The sequence below is a fragment of the Uranotaenia lowii genome, chromosome 3, assembly GCF_029784155.1.
Source record: "Uranotaenia lowii strain MFRU-FL chromosome 3, ASM2978415v1, whole genome shotgun sequence".
In the NCBI taxonomy this organism is placed as follows: Eukaryota; Metazoa; Arthropoda; class Insecta; order Diptera; family Culicidae; genus Uranotaenia; species Uranotaenia lowii.
In genome coordinates this window covers 272,096,328-272,116,620 of record NC_073693.1, presented here as the reverse complement: position 1 = coordinate 272,116,620, position 20,293 = coordinate 272,096,328, and the positions used below count along the sequence as shown (strand labels likewise).

General features: G+C 33.3%; 1 protein-coding gene and 1 long non-coding RNA gene across 4 annotated transcripts in view; one reads left to right on the top strand and one right to left on the bottom strand.

The window, feature by feature from the left end:
* Nucleotides 1-3,554: 3,554 nt before the first annotated feature.
* The window catches only part of LOC129755113 (uncharacterized), a 116,655-nt gene continuing 99,916 nt past the window's right edge, over nt 3,555-20,293 (top strand). Inside the window, exons 1-2 of one of the 3 annotated variants that reach the window (XM_055751446.1) lie at nt 3,555-3,637; nt 4,628-4,962. The gene's annotated coding sequence lies outside the window, so the exon portion shown is untranslated. The remainder of the gene's footprint in view (nt 3,638-4,627; nt 4,963-20,293) is intronic. The other 2 variants (XM_055751447.1, XM_055751448.1) reach the window with 2 other exon arrangements.
* LOC129755117 (uncharacterized) lies at nt 9,803-10,496 on the bottom strand. The gene is made up of 3 exons (XR_008739173.1): nt 10,384-10,496; nt 10,078-10,168; nt 9,803-10,012 (listed from the first exon to the last, which is right to left on the bottom strand). It is a non-coding gene; the product is annotated as an uncharacterized LOC129755117 (long non-coding RNA).

Below are 20,293 nucleotides of genomic sequence, written 5' to 3'. Positions count from 1 at the left end.
AATGAAATTTAACGCTCTGTTGATTTTGAGGCGCGTGTTATGTGCTAGGGGAGAGGCGGGCTATATGCACATATTAAGGAAAGCACTCATTTTCTCCCATATTCCAATAGATAGGAGTCTGAAAACTATATACACATGAGCGGACATCTGTTTTCTATACGTTAGAGCAATTTTTCTGTCAAAATATCTTACAGTTTTTAAAAAAATAATTTTATAATAAAAGAAGTCAAAATAGCTGATTTCCGAAACTGGCGGGCCAAATGCGCATATTTATGTTTTGATCTATAGTTCATTAACACTTGATGTAATATTTTGATATTATTTAATTGAAAATAGTACAAACGGATGTTAAGCATACGTCAAGGCTGAAATTTTGGGGAAATTTTAGATGACACTAGTTCTTTTGCATGAAACATAATTAGTATGCTATATGGCCATATTTCATAGTAATATTTTGTTCATATCGTATTTTTATCGGATCAGTATGAAGTTCTTCCTTTTTCGCTGTAAGATCGTGATTTGAGCGTAGATTTAATGTTTCAATGATAAGAAGTAAAAAATTTATAAGACTTATCTATTTTTCTTGATATAGGCATTTAACCTGCCTTGATATGGGCATTCAGAACCTGTCTCTTATTCCGATATCTTATCATTTACAACTTTGCCAAAAGCTTCAATTTGTTGAATTTCCAATTTCCAGATGAATAAGAAAGAAAACCCATTAAAATTTTTGTTCACAGAATCCATACGCACGATAAATAAAGTTGAATATATTATAATAAAATTGACAAAAATCTTGTTTGAATTTTTAAATTTTTTTCACTTTATATAACAACTAATTTTTTTAATGCCACATGTTCAAAGCGTATTACCCTCAAACTGCACTGATTAGATATGATGAATCTCCAGCCATATCGTCAATCGGCTGTATGCGCATATTACCAAATATGCGCATTTAGGAACACTTCCCCCTATTTATCACTGAAGCAGAATCTAACACCATGCTGTTGTTCTGGCCAGAAATCCAGATTAGTTGCAATTGATTAAAGTCACCAAGAAGAATGACATTACATGCAGAGTGTCGTAGCCTGGCCGCTGATAACGCGTCAACATGTAAATCGATGACTGATCCATCGTGACTTTTTTCTGGTGGTACATATGTTGTCCCGATCAAAAATGAGCTGTTATCATATGATACTTTCACCCACAAATTTTCTATGCTGTCAATATTAAGTGTTGATACTTACGATTTCGTTGGAGCACATTGCTGCCGATTGCAGCAGAACCAAAACATTGTTTGTTTTGGTTCCTCTTGCTTGTTGTTCAATTCGCAATCGAGAACAATAGATCAATGATTGCTGATGACAGGTGATGATGATAAACGCGGTATAAATGTTTACATCATCACACGGTTAAGCGAGACAACACAAATTGGATTCGTGGTAACACAACAGTGTTGCCAGATATTCTGGGTAAGAATATCAAAGTACTCATTGAAAAATGAGTACTTTTCCGGTTAGGGAATATAAGATGTGGAAGTGACAATTAGCTATCGCTAATTAATATAGTATTAATCTAATGACCTCATAGACGAAACATGAATAAAGATAACTCTATTCCACCACTCAAACCTGCGTTTTCAACATTAAGATTTTCGATTGATGAGCTAAGCATGGTTGATACCGCTATGAGTACCCCACCACCTCTACTACGGCGACTATTAGCATCACTTCTGTCACAACGAAAAACGTTATAGTCAGAACAGAATAACTGACTAGACGGTACGGATGAATCGAGCCATGTTTCAGTGAATGCATAAATTTCGTAGCCGAGCTCTGATGTAGCAACGGTGTATCAGAGGTATTCGAAAATGGAATAATCTCCCATACTTTATCAAATCTGCTCATACGAGATCAAGTTTTAAGAGGCGTTTGCTGGCGAGGTTCACAACAAAGGATAGGTTTTCTGCAAATATTGTTTAAAAAAATATGAAAATTGTAAGGAACGAGTACAAGCTAACGAAATTCAAATTGTAACAATTCAAAAGATTTGTATCTTAAGTTACATGATTATGATTAAAACAAATATGTTTTTATTTTCAGTTTTGTTAAAAAAAAACGTAATTTTTCAAAACCACAATTATGCCCGTAATAATTTAGTCAAATTGTTCACAATTATTAGTCACATAGAAGTCCATGGCAACACCCGAATATCAACATGAAAATCGTCGCGTTTCTGGCAAACATTCAGGGGCATTCTTTGATAGTAAAAGTTCGAGGGGCATTTGGGTTGAGCTATAGTAACCAAGAAATGTTTTGCATTACTAGCAAAAAAACGTGACCCATGATTGTGTGAGATTTGGTAGATATTGTAAAATTTCGCGTTTTATTCGCTCAGTTTCATTTGGAAAACGTAAACTCGTCCTTTTTGCTTATATGAGACCTAATTATTTTGTTGGAATTTTTCAAATACCCGCATAAGGGGCTTAACGATTTAAAATGTCAGCCTTATAACATTGGAAATTTTTGCGATAGTTCAACAGATAATTATCAACGTATGACTAAAACTATACAAACAGCAATTGAACTGTTATCAAGCGCACACATAATATTTTGAATGCATTTTGATGATGTTATCGATAAACTAAAAATAGAAGTATGAAAAAATTTCTTTTAGTTCAGTAGATATCAGCAGTTCAAATGGCCGGTGACTAATAATTGTGTGTGACCCATGATTTTGAGGGGACTCTAGATAAATTCAACGCATTTCTCGACGCAGACATATGCTTAAACCAATATGAGTTTGTAGATTTATCTAAAATCTCTAAATAACTTTTTTCCACTGTTTGAAATCCGTTTGAGTAAGATCCCCAAATCGTTCCAAAACACTGGGCTTGTGATATAGCTCAGTTGGCAAGTCTGTTGCTTCCTGAGCCGATGTCCGCGAGTTCGAGCCCAAGAATAAATATCGAACACAGTTGTATCGGTAAGTTTTTCAATATTTGTCCGCCAACTGGAACGTTGATAAAGTCGCGAATGCCATTGTGGTGAACTTTCACTTTCACATAAAGATGGTAAAACGACTATAATCGAAACAAAAAAAAAAGTTCCAAAACACTACATCTACTTATCAAGCTCAAATTCTTGAATTTATGCTTAGGCAAATTAGAGCCCATATCTCGCAAATTCAACGAACAACAGTATACCGGCAATGAATTCGGCTCCCCGAGCAATCTCAATTCTCAAACCGGCTCCCCATTCAAGTTCTCTCAGCAGCCTGAGATGCAATAATTCATCAAATCCACACGAACGGCCCAACCGGCAGATTCCAACCAATTGTTCTACCCACCGGTCGGCCGATGGGTGGCAAATACACGTGGTCCCTCACCCAACAAACGTTCATTCTCTCCCGCCCGAATTCGAAAACATAAGAACGCAGCCAACCCGAGTGAACTTCGTTGCTCCCCATGCTCGTGTCATTCACCGGCGCGTGTATGGCGACCGTCAGTCAGCAAGTTTCTGGCTAGACTTGCCGCGCGCCAACATTCAGTTGGAAGCGCGCTTTCGTCGGATTTACACGTGGTTCGAAAACACTTGCCGCGGAACTTTCGGTTGGGTGATTTGGCTGATATTGGTTGGTGTGTTTTTTTTGCTCCTGTGGTTGTCTGGTGGATATTTTTTGTTGGTTGGGGAACCAATGTGAATTGGGTTTTATTCTACTGTCTGAATGAAGTTGGGGAAAAAACGGCTAAATCCGCCGGATAGTGCCCGATTTCTGGTAGCTGGCTAGCAGAGCAACAATGGAATGGAATTAGCGCGTCCCGACCAGGTATTCCGGTCGCCAAGGATATTATTTGCGGTGTCGTTTTCCATCCATGGATTGGTGAAGTGACAGCAGCACTCAGTGTAGTACGGTGACAGATTCCGTCCTATTTGCTCTCGGGGAACGCGAGCGACTTGCATGAAGAGATTTGCATATTTGTGCCGGTGCATTCGCGCCATCGAAGGTGTCAAATTGAATTTCAAACAAGTTACTCACCTGGAGCCGAATCTTCTTTGAAGGGCTTCTCTTCTGGAATACCTAAGTGTAGGGTGAAGTTATGCAGCTGTAGGTGCATTTTTTGAAAAAAAAATCTTCATCCTTGAAGTTCTGTAGTTTGGGGAAAAAATGTTTAAATATTACATAACATAATAAAGAGCAAAGCAGTTATCCTGTCAGCGACCGGCAAGTGACCGTTAAAATCCTAACGAAGTGCAACATCTGTATATCGAAAGAAGGAAAGAAAGAAAGTGACGAGTCAATACAACAAGAGCTCTCCTCTAGTTTTAATGCACCAATGCACCAGTGCACCTGTGTCATTTATCTCAGCTTCCGAAATCGTGCAGCTTCCGTTTTTTTCCCTGTATTGGCAGCTGCTAAAAGAGTTCTACAACTACACCAACCAGTAACAAACCGATGACAAGCTGCAGCAGTGATTTCAAATCTCGATAGTGTGTTCACAAGTGATATTTTCCACCTTGCGCGTCTAAACCAACGGCTAGTGAGAGAAAAAAAATGAAAAAATAAAAGGTGGAATATTACTCCGGCGCACGATTCAGTTTTTAATTTTTTTCCCCATATTTCAAAGCAGTTGGATTTCCTCTATCAGTACCCAAGGAGATATACGAGAAAAGAAGATGAAAAAAAGTTGGAATAAATTGTGAAGCTGTTGAAAAGTTCGACCGCTGCTCGCTGACCGAGCGTTGAAAAAAAGAAAAAAAAACCAACAGCTATCCCCAATCAGTCACTGACATCACACTTGGAATGTAGTTTGGTGATTGGTGATATTATTAAATGTAATCGGATAAAAGAGTGCAGTGAGCCAAATCCAAAAAATAAAAATATATTGAGTGCCAACTAGCAAAAGCTTATGAACGTGATTAGTGCAACTGAAAATGGATTATTGAAAATTTACTTTGAGAGGTACGATACTTCTTATTTATCAAAATTTTATCGCTTTTTTATTATAAGGAACGTAGTTTGTTGTGAGAACGTCGTTTGTGACAAGAATATTACTCAACTTTCAATAATTTCGATGATATATCTCAATGATAGGGATGATAAGGGCATGCTAGGCCTAAAGAAGGACGCTTAATTAATCATAGAAAACCACTAAAGCATGTGAATTACATCATTATTTCGTCTACTTCCTAACTGGTTGAAACTTAAAAAAGTGGATAAAAACTTCTAAAAAAGCATTATAAAATTTTTTGCCGAATTCTGAAAATCAGTCACTGTTGGGGTCTAATGAGAACTCATTCTGGGGCAGTATGAGCACCATTTATCAGGGCACGATGAGCGTTTTTAACCGTAGAATCTAGCAGCGAATTCAACTCGATGAAGTCAACTGAATTATAGAGTTACAACGTAACTGGTTTCCATCTGTCGATTTAGCCTATTGGTTAGGTGTCGGAGAGATAAACAAATGACTCGAGTTCGATTCCTGGTCGAAGCGATTTTTTTTATTATTTACCATTCATGATCGATGCATTTTGCACTTAACGGTGAATCGTGAGTCCATCAAACAAAGCTATATTAGAAAAATGTTTGTCTGTTTGTAGAATACAAACAATCCACACACACACTCAAACATTATGTTTCTGGTGTTTAGTTAAGCGGATAGCACTACAAGCCGTATAATACAAAAATCAAAATAATCGATCATGAATGGTTAATGAAAAAAAAATCGCAAAGATCAGGAAATGAACTCGAGTCATCTGTTCACCTCTAAAACCTTACCAATAGGCCAAATCGTCAGATGAAACTAGACAAGCTGTAGCTCTATAATGCGGATGACTTCATCGAGTTGAATTCGCTGCTAGATTCTACGGCAAAAAAACTCATCGTGCCCCGATTAATGGTGCCCTGTTCACCCCGATTCAACAAGTTAAAGTAAAAATGCGTTCTATAATTGATTAAAGTGAAAAATCAAAAATCTAATGATGGTGAAAATTGAGAAACAATGTGTACAGCGTGTTGCAGCTCGTATATTTATTATAGATCAAGATGATTTAACCGATCATAAGAGCTTATTTTCCGGTGCTCAAAAATTATATTTTTTCGTCACTTGAGATCCTGGTTGTTTTTATTTTTTGAATATTTCTATAAAGATGATAAGGAGATTTCTTTTTTGCTGAAAAATTTATACTGAAGCAAGTACGAAATTAATCTTGAGGAGTGCTTACTATGCCCCGGGTGCTCGTGATGCTCTTATCTCCCCTTTATTTGGAATAATGTTTCAAATATCTTTTATTTACGAGGAAAGTTGTTTTTGCAAGCCTTTCTCCAAATCACTCATAGTGCTGTGCTTTATATCGGCGTTTCAAAAACTAATAAACCAAAGTGTTTTCTGAAAAAAATTAAGACGATAAATTATAACGGAAAAGTCCAAGAATTCTCCCATGTACCTTGAATTTACCAGTGATACCTGTGATAGATAATTAAATACTTAAATACCTACTAGTTTTTGAGAACCTGTATTTCTGATTTTTTTTTTAAATTTTGTTTATTTAAATGCTTTTGGTTTGCATTTTGCTGTCAATTTTTTTCAATGATAGGTACAATTAGCTCCTTGCAGTTTGGTAGCCTTACATGCGTCCTTGGGATTTTTTGTGGATTTAACGATTTTCAACGTTAAATCCACAAAAAATCCCAAGGACGCATGTAAGGCTACCAAACTGCAAGGAGCTAATTGTACCTATCATTGAAAAAAATTGACAGCAAAATGCAAACCAAAAGCATCTTTGCGAGGAAGCGTTCGAACAAAAATTGACTTCAACAAAACTCGAGCTCCTTGACTTGTTTCTATAGGATGGGTCAATTCTTTATCAAGTTAAAAGTGTTTTTGGGTTGAACTTTTCAATGACATCAAAAGGTCTATACGAATATCTTTTAGTGTGGAAGCCGCTTTGAAAGTTTGTGAGATTGCCGACATGCGGAATCGAAAAAGTATATTGGGTTTCCAAATTGAAAAATATGGCATTGTCGTAAGAGGTAGGAATGGTGTTTCTCTTGTGATTTTCAAATTACAAGAAGTTAATAAATACAACTACTGAGGATGCTGTGGAATCTCAATTTGGGAGTTAAATTTCTACAATGATAAAAAAATCTTAAAATATTCAAAATGATTACTAATTTTCTACTATCAATCTTATTCTTAAAAGTGCCACTTTATATGATAACCCTCCAAAGCTGTTCGCAAAATATCCTTTTAGATCCAATTTTACCTGTCGTTTGTTGGCGTTTCCATAGAACATACTTGGTCTCTTAACAATCTCAGTTCTTCAGAATATTGAAATGAAGATTCAAATGATCTGAATGTGCGTTTCGGGTCATACTGACCCGAGCAGCTTTGGAAGGTTAAGTTGTTGCAAAAAAAAAACTAAACTTCAGTTTTTTGCTTGGTTTTGTAATAAATGTGAATAAATCTAACAAAAACCTTTTTTTTTAGAGTTTCCGCATACCCAGCTGGTTCGCATCCTTCCTACATTTTAACATTTGAATATTCGGACATGCCCTAATAAAACCGGAAAATCCAGCGAGCTTGGTTTAGGGCATAGGTCGGCAACCTGCGGCTCGCGAGCCGCATGCGGCTCTTTTAATATAAAGCTGCGGCTCTTTAGCTAACTGCGCTAATATTATGTACCTATATTTTTGAAAAAAATATTAATACGATCGTGTTGAAGTGATAATTAAGTCTTACGATCCGGCACACGGATTTTCATTGGTTCAGAAAAGAATTTTAAAGTTGCATCCGCTGTAGGAACAAGCAGAGAGGACCAAATGGCAAAATAGCATTTTTAGAAGCCTATTTTTACAATTTCTTTGCTTTTTACTGTTTTTGAAGCATCAGCAACGTAATCAAGAATTAGTTTACCATTAACTGTAAATGCAAAAAATAATTGTTGTTTTAATACAACAGAATTAAATTATCATCGGATTATTTATTTCCAAACGTTTGTATATTCTTTGTATATTTATTTAAATTTCATCTGACTGTGGTGTCTTAATGAATAATAAAACAGAAACAACAAAAATTAAAAATATTACAACAATGATGATCTTTTCAGTTTTCCGGTAAATTTTCCGGAGGACTCGCCAAATTCGAACAAACTTTCGGAAGCAGTAAACATTCTTATCATTGAATCTATTGGCTGGTAGAAGGCGAACGTAGTGCGTCGAAATTTCGGTTGTATGAGAGAGTTATTTCGTAGTGTCCTTTGACTTGCGCGAATGTCCAGCGATGACAGCAGCTCAGGGCAATCAACTTCACCATTCAAAATTTTCACTACAAACGTAGCCTGTTGTAAACTTCGACGACGAGATAGTGTTTCTAGTTGCAATAGTTGACAGCGATCAGGATACGGTGTCATTTCTTGAGGTTCTCTCCACACGGTAAACAAAGTTACTCTGTTCTGTATAAAAATCCATACAGATTCGAGAAAAGTGTCTCCACTTAGTTTTATGTTTGGGCGCTTTACACAGAGCGTGAGCAAAAAGCTTTTACACATTCGAAAGCTTTCAGCCAGTTAGTCAATTCTGTATATTTTGACATGGGGATGTCCATGTATTTTGAAAATTTCTCTGCAAAAGTAAAGTTGATAAAGTTTTCTTCAAAAAAAATAACTCTTTTTCCAAAAAATATTTTTTTATTTCTAACAATTACATAATTCAAGGCAAGTGATATCCACGATTCGAACGCGTTAAAGCTTAAACTTCTTGGTTCTTAAATTCTTATTTCTTCAATCGAGCAGACCAAAAGCCGACATCCAAGTTCGAACTTTGATCTGTCTTCTTAAGGATTGTCGCTATCTTCGGAATTACTCTTTCGAAAACAAACCGGAATGGGATATCCAAACATAAAGCCATCTTCATGTTCCGCCTGGAAGGTGCTCCCCATGAGGTGGTGTCTGATGCAAGCTTTTATGTGAACTATAATGAAGAACGGGAAGACAAGGCTCAGCATCAGTTCCTCACCGACGTCACTGCGACCACTGACCGTGTCCAGAGTACCCGATAGGTCATCCAGTGCCGTTTTCTTAACTAAACACTCAGCTCACTCAGGTTTTCTGATCGGGAGCAGTAGCCGCACTAAAACGATAAAAAAAAACTTATGAGTTGTTCATCAATGCAATGCTTATATTGACAAATGCAGTTATGTTGTTCACGTATGTGATACGAATAAAAACAACAGGAAAACGAAATTTAGTCGTAACTTAATAGCTACCTAATGTATTTACAAAAATTAAAATATTTCTATCATGTGCTATCTTGTCGATACCTAAGTTTCTAATTAAATTTTCGTTCCAGAACCAAGCAAAAAAAATCAATTCCAAGCTGTGAGAATTTGTTTTCGTCTGATAACATAAAAGATGGAATAAAAAATTGTCATGTCTCGAATATAACATTTCTATCTAGATCATGAACAAAAATACTAATAGGTACAACATCTAAATTCAATTCGAAGAAAGATATTGTAAATCAATTTCAATACCGAAATCAAATTACTTTTAGATTTCTTGTATTCATTTCGGGATCTTTTTTTTTTTTTTAACAATTCTTTATTTGAAACGGCTCATACCTTTAGGCTTTAAGGAGCCAAAATCGATTTTGTTGTTTACAATTGATTTCTTAACTTAACACTTTGTGAGAGGAGGAAGGAAGGTAGAAAAGGAATATGAAAATAAAAAAAGAAATTATAGACGAAGATCGATAGCTTTTAGAAAAAGGTAGATTTCGAACATGTAGTCCAAATCTAGCACAGCTAGTACATCTCTAACTGGAACATTAGGTGGTTTTCCTTAATTTCGGGATCTTATCAACAGCAACAAAATAATTCTGAAAAAAGTGCCAAGAAATTGAATACTTATCTTAATTGTTAGCATCGGAATTAGATCAATGCTTGATGTTTCTACAGCGTCGAATCAGCCTCTGCGCCGGCCTTTCTCTTAAAGGGAAACGACACAATAGGAATCTGCAAACAGATAAAATGTACAAGAAATGATGAATAAAATTCAAGGGCCGAAATGCAAAACAAACCTGTAACGATATGAAGGTGATTAGGCAACAACACATTGTCCATGGTCCCTTCCAGTAAGTGACCAGTCTTCCGGTTTATCGGTTCTGCCATCTGTTGGTTGAATGAGATTTTAGAATTAAAAACAGATAAATTCAAAACATATTAAATAAAATATTGTATTCAATTGTAGAATGAATATTCATATTTTAAAACCCGAAATCTTGAATTCACCAAAAAGGTTTTCACTGCGTTCTAATTATCAAGGATATTCTGGTGCAGATATAAAACAAACTTAAAAATACGACTAATTTCAACCTTATACATACCGCGTTACCTTTCTCCAGCAGGAACTCGGTGAAATAGCAACTATCCTGCTAATGGCTAGTTGAAGCTATTTTTTCGGTTTATACTCTAGCTTCTAATTAACTGTTGACGTACATTCTATTGGAACTTTTTGACGTTCCGGAACACAGAATATCCTGGACAGTGTCCATTCCCATCCTTGATGATGGGATAAAAGATCTAAATTTTCTCTCATCGTACCTACATAAAAATAAATCGGAAACTTTTTCAAAATCTTTTCGGGCTAGTCGTGTTCCTCCATCGTTTTTGCGATAGCCTAAAAATGGATATCCGTTTCTGCCTGGGAACGACAACATCACTTTTCTTTCTCAAAAGTTAGTTCCTTTTCGATGATTTCCTTCCGCGTCATTATGTAATTGCAATTGTTATATTTTGTCCTGAAATCAAATAAAATTCAGTCCGGAAGATCCGTCATAAATAAATTTTATTCATCAGCATTTGACTACGGTTGAAAAGAGTTTACATTTACCTACATACTAGCTTCCGGTACACCACACGAACCACAATCGATAACGAACGAAGTTATGCTCCTGCAATTGATTCACATTAATTTCTATGATTTTTCTTTTATGATCCCCGCGAATATTTACAAATGAATGCTTGGCACTCCCATGCAAAATGCTTCTCTAATTTCCTTTGACATCCCCTTCCAACTGATTCCAACAACAGCAACTTTTTATACAGAGCTGAATAATCGAATTTTAGTTTACATCTGTATATTGGCGACCCAAAACTACCCAAAATTGAATTGGGGATATTCAAATTTTGATCAACAACCGATTAGTTATTTTGAATGTGTAATCACAACACATTTTATGAATAACTCAACTTTTCCGTGCATTGTAAACGTCTTAGTGCTCGATGAACAAATTTTTTCTGAACACGTTCCATTCTTAGATTCCACGAAACTTGATAAGGCAATCGAATCCATCGAACACAAACACAGAAAAATCAAAGTTTATCATTTACAAAAAAGTCGTTTTTGGACAGACTCTGTTTTGTTATCAAATTACGTAAGGGCTTGTGACATAGCTCAGTTGGCAAGTCTGTTGTCTCCTGAGCCGATATCCGCGAGTTCGAGCCCAAGAGTAAATATCGAACACAGTTGTACCGGATAAGTTTTTCAATAACGATCCGCCAACTGCAACGTGGATAAAGTTGCGAATGCCATAAAGATGGTAAAACGACTATAATCGAAACAAAAAAAAATCAAACAATGTAAAATATTACATTTTGCTTTTATCCCTCTATGAAGATTGATCAGTTGAAATTTCCAGAATTTTATTAGAATTAATCAACCATTTCAATCAATCATCGATGCAAAAAATATAAAAAAATTTAAGCTGAAGTAAAATATAAAAACTATGATTTTCACGTCTGATGGCCACTATCTATTTTCTCTATCTAAAAAGCTGCTATTTGAAAATAAACGAATCAAAACACCGAGTTTTTCCTCGTGAAGATTACGTGTTTCTTTATCTGCAAACACTTTTCATCTAAAATCAATTCCAACGCAAAAATCATGTGGATGCTTTTTTCATGAAAAGCAATTAGTTTTTTTGTTCATAAAATCAACTTCCAAATAAAATCAAATTTTGCTTATTATTTGTGATCTTCAGCTGAAATTTTAAAATTACGTTACCAATCAACGTTATAAACCTCAATTTACAATCTAAATCGGAATTGAAAATAATGTAATATTATTTCTAAATCCAAATTCTGAACCTGCATTAAAAAATTGAATTTTTAATCTGTTTCCGAACTTCAATACGCTTTCTAAATCTTAATTCAAATTCAGAATAAAAAAATGAAGATCTAGTTCCGAGTTTTCAGTTGTGGATGGCCTTTTAAAGCTTGGCTATACCTGAATTTAGCATAAGAATTAAGTTCAAGAATTTTTTATCTTTAAACAAAACAAATACTCAGGACGGTTATTATTCTTCTTTTTTCCAAATTCAGAAAATAAAGCTTTTTAATTATGAAAATGCATACGCATTGTGAAATTCATGGCTCAAATTTTGTTTGAACCAGGATTTCCAAACTTTATCTTTCTATCAAAAGTTTCCAATAATTATTCAAATTTCAAATCAAAAATCTTAAACTCGATACAGAAAATAAAATATAAAAACAGAAATACAATTATGATTTTGACAGTTTGGTATCAAAATTGCTGGAATGAATTGATTCTCATTTAAAATTTAATATAAAGAACTGAGTTTCAATCAACAAGTGAGAAAATTTTGAATAACTGTTGCAGAATTTTGTACCTGAGATTAGTGTGGGTTGACTTGACTTGAATTAGAACTGATGCTAAAGTTCTAAGTCAAGTTTGTTACTTGAACAATCTTATTCAATTACAAAATTTTAGTGAGAACCAAAAATTGAGTGTTGAGTAAAAAACCTCGCTTGCTTTTCTTGGACCCTCATGGTAGAGGGGTTAACCCTCAAAACGCTCCCCGTTCTTACGGCCATTAGCATTCCAATTTACCGCTTCATCCGAGGCTTGCCCAGATTTTCAAAGAAAAATTTGATGAGGCCAGGCCCGGTCTGGTTGCCTTTTATCGAGGGAAAAGACCCGTTTTTTTTCCAGGATTAATCAAATTTTTTTTATGAAACTCCAAATTTTCCACTAATTTTACAAAATAAATTCGCATGCATTTTTTGAAATTGTTAAATAAGCATTGAACGCCTCTGATGTGCCTTGGTAAAGAAAATCATTTTCGTGTGTTTATTTTTCAGCTTTTTTCTTGTATTTTTCGAAAAATACGTTTAGTTTTACATTTAGAAACCCAATGCCCGGCCTGGATACTTACAGAAAAGTTCTGGAAAATCTGTTCAATAAATAACAGATTAAAAAAGTGAATAGATATCTACATGAAATACAAAATTCCAAAACTAAGAACTGAGAATTACAAAATAAAGTTTGACAGCTTTCAAACTCGAATCATCATTGAGAATAAATAGTAATTACAATTCGGTATTTGAAAATTTCACCACAGGTTAAATATTTGTTTCCAATAACTAAATTGACATTTTCGCTCTGAAGCAGTTTTTTTTAAAATAATTTATTAATATGTATTGAATGTAAACCTTTGAGTCTTTGAACATAAATATTTAAAAATTTAAGTGTGATGGTGCAACCAATATGCCCAAAAAGCACACAAATTTTGAACAAATTTGCAGTAACGGATTTTATTTTTCATTTGCGATTGTTAGTTAATCATCGTTGATTTATTGTTATTTATTTTTTTTAAACTTTAAAAATATTGATAAAATATTGATATTGATTTTTACATGAAGTCTACATAATATCATTTCTAGAAATTTATACTGGTCAATCAACATTTTACTCCAACAAACTAAGCTTTGACAAGAATTGATGAATAATATACAATGTATCATATTGTATTTTTCATTGAATTAAACGCACAATACTAAAGAATTACATGTGACATGCAATGAGATTTTTGAATTTTCCAGATGCATAAAATTCTGAAGACTCGTTCGCTTGATGTTATGAATTTTCAAAATCCTACCAGTTGTCAGGAGCATAATTTTTTAAGATAAAAATTATAGACTAAATAAATTTTAGTTGATTTAAACCTCATACTTTTTAGAATACTAAATCTGGCTAATATACTGAAAAAGCTTTTCAGTATTAAAAAAAATATTTCTCTTTACTTCGTTATTCTAAAAGCTTGTCTTTGCCGAAGAAATTATAAACATTCAAGCTTTATTTGCACTTAAAACTTTGTTGACTCGATTTTGCCCACGTATTAAAATTGGTATACATTCAAACCATGTAAGAAGAGTTGACGATCCAGAAGAGAATCTATGCTCTGAAAGATAATCAGAAACAGAATGAAAAGAAAAATCCAAGAGTAAGAAAAAAAAACTCTAACGCATTTGAAGTCATTTTTGTAAAACTGATGTTCATTAATCATTCATTTATTTTGATTTTTTAATTAAAAAAAAAAACAAAACAATCTTTTATGTGGCTCTTTCAAACTCTAAAATTTTTAAAATTTGAGGTTTTTGGCTCTTCCGACTTAAAAGGTTGCCGACCACTGGTTTAGGGTATAGAGAAATAATTATGTGATTTTGCAACCAATCGCGACGTGAATCGATTTATGAATTTTAAATTAGTATCAAATGTTAGAAAAAGTGTCGTACAAAATCCCTACAACCACTACAAAAAAATTAAACACTGTTAAGATTTTTGTAAAAAATTGTTTGTTTTAACACGCAATCAAACGTAATTTATATACATGATTTGCTTAAAAAAACGCTCTGAAAATTTTGTCATGACCACTTGAAATGTGTTCTTTCGTTTTAAACTTGTTTATGGGTAATTTTTCCATATAAATTAAAATTTGAAATTATGGACCATTTGAAAAATGTTTTCACAAAATTTTCATCGTGATTAAGTACTTGGTAATAAACAAAAATAAACGTTGATACTCAATTCTTGATTCTTGGGCATCAAGTTTTTATTTTCTTTTGCCAACTAGTTCATACAGAAATCTCAGTCAGGCTCGAAATAAAATATCTTTATTGTTCTTATTGTTTTTTATCGATCTTTATCTTCAGTTTTCGCTAGTATAAGTAGAAGTTAAGTTTTTTTTTGTGAAAAAATAGGATATTTTGATACTAAAATTCAGAATCTAATTAAAAGTAGCTATAACATTTGGGTTAGCTTGTTAGCGTTTTAGTCATCTTTCTAAGAACAAACAAACGCAATCAATTTTTTAAGAATTTTTCTATTCTATGATAAGTCACCTTTTCAAAAGCAGCCAAAAACGTTCAAAAGAGACAAAATATTTTTATTTTTTTTGTACAACATTGAATATTTTTCTTGGAGTCCAAACTTAGTTCATGGATTATTGAAATAAAATTTAGTACAGAAAAATAAAAAAAATATTGCTAAGTTGAATATATTTGGACTTTCATTACATCTATGTTAATTTTTGAGTGAAAAAGTTTGTTTTCCTATACAATATTTTAGCTTGTTGTGCTAAATCTTGACTGAATAAATTGCTGTCGAAAATTTAAGAGATTTATTGGCTTTAAAAACAACAAAAAATAATTTATGGCAGGTGTAAAATTTTTAAATTCAATCTTTTCCATACAATCCTTGCAGCGGTCTTATGTTCATTTTGCGTTTGAAATTAAATCTTAAATTCATTTCTGTGAACTCATAAGCACTTTATAAAAAAAAATAAATATAAAAATTCATAATTAATTGTTGTACACAGGGCAGAGAATCTGGATCCAAATCAACAACAAAAATTACCTATATAGATGATTCTATACTTAAGGTAACCTAGGCGTATAATTTTTCTAAAATTTTCATAGGTTCCTAAAAAACTGTTATTATCAGCTTTGTTTGAATATCAAAGATATTTTATTTGATTAGCAAATCTTATTTTTAAAATTTGCACCATCTGTTGAAAATGTTGGCCACCCATGATTAAGACCATGGATGCCCAAACCATGGCAAGCGGGCCACATTTGGCCCGCGGCTGTCTTTTTGTGGCCCACAAAGCTTTTTTTGATAGCACCATGTTCTTAGGATTGAAACGTTTTTCTTGATTTATATGATTTAAAAAAAAGGATAATAAATATTGATCAACTTCATTCGAAATGAAAGTCGAATGTATCTCTCTGATTTGATGTGATGTAATGCTACAAAAAGGTTATCATCATTGAATCAAGGATCAATTACAATTCCTATCAAAAAATGCTCACAATATTTGAAACATTCGCAAGGAAACAGCATTTTTGCTGCTTATGTTTTAATAACTGATTTTAGAAGATTGTGGCTTCCTGAATACAAATCATTTGTCATATTTTATCTATCACTTCTAGATTTTGTTATATAACGTGTGCTAAACATCAAATTAATCAGTTTTAAGTAAAATCGATCTTCGATAACCAATAAATAAATTAAAAAACCTACGTGAAAAATTGGTAATGTGTAATTTCATTTGTTCATATTCATATGATCATATGTTCATATGTTCATATGAAAAGCTGGTTTAGCTTGTATCATTGGAAACGTTTATGCATATTAAACAAAATGTCGTTTATTTGCGAACACATTTTGAAACTGGAATTTCAAAATGAGAATAATTTCAGAAATAAATATATGCTGTTATTATGCAGTTTTTTTTCTCCACAACTGCCAATAAACGTTTAACCATTAAAAAAAAATTATTTTTTTAATAGTTTTATCCTAAATGGGAATGTAAATCACCACAAACAATGTTCAGTATATATTAAGGTGGCCACAGAACCGGGAAAACCGGGAAAAACCGGGAATTGAAAATCGAACCGGAAAAACCGGGAATTTAGTCCCAAAACCAGGAAAATTAACAAATAGAACCGAGATTAAGTCTTGATTCCAAGATCAGGGATTCAAACCAAAATTCAAAATTCAGAACTATAATTCAATTTCCCTAGACAGAATTGAACAGTCAAAAAAGTGTGTAAGAGGAATATCATAAGTTTTCAAATTTATTACCTATTCTGATCTCTCTTCAATTACCCCTTTAAATTGTAAAAAAATAAATCACAAATTTTACTGAAACTCAGAGTTTAAAACTGCCTCGAAAAACGAGACGAGAAATTCAAAAAGTCTCTTAATTTTTTTTTCAAGTTTTGCAGGTTATGATTCATTAAAAAAATAACTATCAATTATGTAAAAACAAACGAATCAAAGTTAAATTTTTGTTTCAAATTTGGCAACTTTTTTTTCCTTTATTTAAAGATGCTTTCACCCTTTGGCTGGTTCGTCTCTGAATTTGGAAATTTAAAAAAAAACGCTTATATTCTGATTTTCGAGAGACAATGTTGAATTCGAAAGTTAAACACAAGACAATCATCTTTACGCAAGTCACGGTGTTTTCTTGTAGCTTAATAATAATAAATTTGACATTACTGAGTTATCACGGGGTCCAAATAAATTTTTATTAGATGTGCTTTCAAAATTAACATTTTTCGATAATTGATAATAATTTAGCCAGAAAATTTCGAATTACACTTTTTAAAGCTTGGATATGTTGAGATTCCTTTGAAAATTTGTGAAAATCGTGACAAAAATTAAAATAAAATAGTCATATGAGATTTTAGTAATACTGTTCAGAATTTCTACGAGCTTTTTTTATGAAGGTGTGTTTATGTCGGTAGAAGACATTACATTTTTAAAAAATGTTAAAATGATTCAACATTGCATGGTACTTCACTTAAAATATACATATTTGTGTTTCGAGTAAAGTTTTAGAACAAAACAACAAAATATTGCGATAAATCAAAATATATCAAAAATTTTTTCAAAGTAGGTATTAGTAAAAAAAAAAATCGCAGTCTCCAACAAAGTTGTTAATGAAATTTGAATCTTTGATACCAAATGCTCATAAATTTTCTTCATCGATGTCAAAAATAGTTATATTTTTCCTATTGTACATTTAACACTTCAGGATTTCTTATAAACTAGAAATGCTAGGTAATATATTAATCCTCTTTTAAATGAAGGATTATAAATAGATTTCAAATCAGTTTTTGTTTTTAAAGAAGGTTGTCGGTTTATTAGTTATCAATGAATGATGTAGCTCATAACATAGTAAAACCCAATATCATTAGATTTGATAGTGGCTTGTGATATAGCTCAGTTGGCAAGTCTGTTGCTTCCTGAGCCGATGTCCGTGAGTTCGAGCCCAAGAGTAAACATCGAACACAGTTGTACCGGATAAGTTTTTCAATAACTGTCCGCCAACTGCAACGTTGATATAAGTCGCGAATGCCATAAAGATGGTAAAACAACTATAATCGAAACAGAAAAAAAATAGATTTGATAGAAACAGATAACTGAAGAATTTTTAAAACAATGGCTTTATTTATTGTAATCTGCATACAATAACTAAGTTTATAGTTGAAAACAATTATGTACACTGTTAAGTCTCTTTGATTTTCAAAACCTTATTCGTACACTTTTCAAATTGTTTTTTTTTTTTTTGCATAAATCCTCAAAGTTAGCCTTAGCTAAGCATGTGTTTGCAAAAATTTATAACGTTGAGATTTTTTTTTATCCATAAATATTTTATTTTGCAAAAAAAAAGATCAGTGAAAATTATGTATGAAATCATTTTTTTTTTTAAATTATGAATATGTATTTCAATTATGGGGATTATGGAAACAGAACCTCCGAAATGGGTTTGATTTAATTCAAAATTCAATATTCAGACCTGAATTTCGATGCAAAAACAGAAAACTTTGGAAAAGTGTAGCAGAATTTTGGACTTTGGTTGAGGTTTTGAGGTTTTGGCAATAGTTTTTAGTCTACATTGTTACTGTTGATTAACCTTTCTCTATAATCATAATTTGGTTCGTTCTAAATTTAAATTTTTTAGTGTAGAGTAGAATCTCTCGCTTGCTGTTTTGTATCCTCATGGGGAGGGTTAAAAAAAAAGGCAAATGTTTGCATAGCTCAAGAACTGATCAAGTAAATTAAACCGTATTATTTTGTATGAAAGAGTATTTGGGTATTAGGAATGTTTATATGAATATTCGGTATCCCTTTCTTCGTTCATCGGTGAGATAGAGAAGGGGGAAGGGGTCTTACCTTACTATAACTCGAGAACTAATTAAGTTAATGGAACCAAATTTAGCATGGAAGGTTATTAGAATACGAGAAAGGTTTCTAAGATTAATTTAGATCCCTATCTTCTTCCAGTGGAGATCCAGGATGGGTGGAGGGGGGCTATCATACCATTTTTATTGCTTAACTTGAGAACTATTCGAGCCAATGGAATCAAGTTTGGCTAGGAAGGGTAAGGGAAAAGTTCAAATAACGCCCCTCCTTCTGAGCTATGTTGAAATTTGATTCAAAATAATGCCTACTAAAAAATAAATCAAAAAAATTCTAAAATTACATTTATTTTTTGAAGGTGTTGCAAAGCACACCGGGTCAGCTTGTAAATAATGAAAAGTATAAATAACTGTAACACACGACAATCAAACTGAAGACCTTAATCGAACAGTTTCTTGATTGAAGGTATAATTAAACCTTTTGTTCCCGTTGGATTGGTTTAGATTACCAGGTGCATATTTTCTGAGCACATTTCAAATTAAATGAGACATTTCTCCCCAAGCACGTATTTTATTTATTTCTGTGCTCCTGCCAAATGCATATTTCATATCTTTCATCAATTGTGTGTATCTACATGTTGAATATTCAAATGCATAGAAAGTCTTGGGTTGTAGCTAATTTGAAGACAGAGCGGAAACATCTTTTGTAAGGTTAAATGGCATGGTCATTGATAAATAAGCTCGTGATTAATGTCTATGTCACTTATTATAAATCTTTTTTATTCCAATGAACAAGGCAGATAGGCAATTTAAAGAAAAGTATTGAAAGTTAACATCCAATGAATAAAAACTCATAACCGAACCTTGCAAGGTCTCACCTTCTTCAAAACATCTCGGTGATAAAAGGGCTGGCTCTGGGTTTACGCAATTCATCATTGAATTGAACCGTTTGATATTCTCCGAACTTCTGCTGCAGCCTTACGGCATTCAGGGCTCCCTGATTATTCTCATTCCAATGTGAAGTCACGTTTGACCACATCGTCTCGTATTTCAGAACCAGAACCAGAAGAAACCGATAGCCAAACCTTGCGGCAAGCAAAACGATCCAGCCCCAGACCCAGACCCAGACCTAAACCTGTCAGCCCAAGCAAGACTGCATAAAGTTCTTGAATTGCATTTGCATTTACTTTTACTTACTCGCACCATAGCGTTGGGCCATAGCATAGTGATAGAATATTCGCGAAAAAAATAGGAGCTCCTGTTATTGCTAGCTAAGCAAAAATGTTT